This window comes from Oratosquilla oratoria, chromosome 17 (assembly GCF_046742065.1).
Source record: "Oratosquilla oratoria isolate Oo_2021 chromosome 17, ASM4674206v1, whole genome shotgun sequence".
NCBI classification, from domain to species: domain Eukaryota; kingdom Metazoa; phylum Arthropoda; class Malacostraca; order Stomatopoda; family Squillidae; genus Oratosquilla; species Oratosquilla oratoria.
In genome coordinates this window covers 14,706,670-14,709,164 of record NC_134793.1, presented here as the reverse complement: position 1 = coordinate 14,709,164, position 2,495 = coordinate 14,706,670, and positions in this window count along the sequence as shown.

Sequence of the window (2,495 nt, the reverse complement as noted above, 5' to 3'; positions counted from 1 at the left end):
AAATTGGCTTCCCATTTGATTTTGAATGTGATGGGTACGGTGATCGCTAGTGCTGAATAATGGGCTTTTACTCCGTTTACAAGGGGAATTTCTGTTGTAGAGAATATTAGGTCAAGGATGTTAATCTCCCTCGGGTAGGGCTGTTTACGCCTTGGTGGAGGCCACTTTCCAGTAAGTTACTATACAAGTCTCGTCCTGTATGCCGAACTCAAATCTTGCCCCATCTCTTCACCGGTGGTAAGTTAAAGTCTCTCCATGAGGACTGGTCTCGCAGCGTTGGTTTTAGTTTCTACGATTAAATCGAATAATTTTTCGTCATTTACTAGTAGCTGACCCGGTGGTCTATAAACATGTCCAATTATTACTTTAAGATTTACTGCAATTGGTTCTTATTTCAACAAACCAATATACTCAATCATTTGTTACTGTTTCTGTTTTTTAACAATGATGGTTGGAGGGAGTTATGGACATACAAGATTACTCCACCACCTATTCTTATTTTCTATTTCGCAGCTGAAATTTGTGCTGCCTGACAAACTGTTTTCCGCTTTAAAGTCTCGTGTTGATGTGTCGAACCTTGTGTCTGTTACTCACTATACACGTGATAGTTGCCTGTCGCTCCGAGGAATCTCTAGATCTTCGAAACTTGTTTCGTTATGCTGTGCGAGCATTAACGTAACATAGATTGATATCTGACACTTTTCTGTTTTTCTTCTATTACGGGGATGTTGATGGGGGGCTCCGCTGATGAGTTTTTTTCTTCTGATGTCGGTCATGGTTGTTGTTGTGCAACCTACCTAACCTTGCGACTCCGGCCACATTCAAGTGGAGACCGTCTTTCCTCATAAAAGAGTTTTTTCGAAAGTAGAAGTTGTCCCTGGAAGTTGACTAAAGTGTACTTTTACCTTTTCACAGAGGTGATTTTTCTCTGTTGTTCGTACTGAATGCTTTGTTGTGGAATCAGTCAATGTCGTAATATGTTCCCCTTATCTGGAATCTGTGAAGGATACCTGATATTACAAGGTTTTTCTCGGGAAAACCTTTTCTTTATACTTTCCTGATTGTACTCCGGTACTTTTCTATGAGGTCTTCCGATCGAGTTGATTCGACGTCATTCGTACCGGCTGTGGATTATGAATACCGTATTTGCGCCCGCTTCTTTTGTGACTTCGTTACAGGACTCGGACGATGTCCATCGAGTCCGGCCGCCTCTAGACATATTAACACCTTCTGCGGCCATTTGAAGAGACGGACACAGAACTCTTCGGATTGGTGCCTCACTATGGAGTCTCCTACCTAAACGAGTTTCTAACTCGGGGTCCTCCTTGGCTAGTTCTAAAAATTTAAATCTGTTGGAGGGTGGGTGGGTCCTGATGATTTCTGTGCCCTCCGGCGGGGTTTGGCACCTTCTCCTTGACCTTTTCCCATTCCCCATCCCGTTGTAGCAGGTGGGGGGCTTCCTGCAGTACAGGTTGGGGACAATCCCGTTGAAGCAGGAATGTCATTTTTGGGGACTGGCAATTTTCTCGCGAGTGTCTCGGTTGCCTTGTAGTGCCGGTTCGGGACTATCCTGTGAAGCGAGAGGATGTCATTTTGGGGGACCCCCGCCATTTTCATTCAGGTGTATCGGAGCCAGCAATTGTGGGGCTGTCCACACGTTTCTCGGTCACGAATGCCACATGGGCCTCATATCTTGTCTTCATCATTTCAACAAGGGCCTTTTATTTTCGCCTTCAGGGGAGTTCAAACTTCTCCTTCATAGCCTTGATCTGTTTGGAGTTTTTGTGCTTGACCCATTGTTGAAGACACACATGCGGCAAATAGACGAGTTTATTTTAATAATACTGCTTTGCCATCCTGCATCTGCAGCCCTCGCAGGGTCGTAAGGTAGAAGGCATTTTGAATGATTTAGATGTTTGGTCTTGATATGCTTGAGAAATGAAAAGAAAAAAATCTTTAATTTGTAACTCACCACTTTCGGTATGCTCCTCTCTGAACGATAATAAAAACACCGATTTCCCTATCGGAATCGATCTGCGGTTAGACTAGTGTTAATACAGTCCCTAATAATGATTCCTAATTATACTTAGGTATACAGATGAAAAGAAATCCCTATAAGTAATCCCTAATATTACAATATCTCATGTATACAGATGCAAAGAAGGGTAATAGGATAAACGAGGAGAGAGGAGAGAGAGAGCTAGGCAAGGGAGAAAGAGAGAGAGAGAGAGAGAGAGAGTGAGAGAGTAGAAGAGAAAGAGGAGAGAGGCGAGAGGAGAGAGAAGCTTGCAAGAGAGGGGAGAGAATGAGAGACGAGAGAGAGAGAGAGGTGAGAAGAGAGAAGAGAGAGGTGAGAAGAGAGAGAGAAGATGGAGAGAAAGAGAGAGAGAAGAGAGAGAGGCGGAGAGAGGACGAGAGAGAGATAGAGAGTGAGGAGAGAGGCGGAGAGAGGAGAGATGAGGAGAGAGGAATGAGAGAAAGGAGAGAGAGATAGA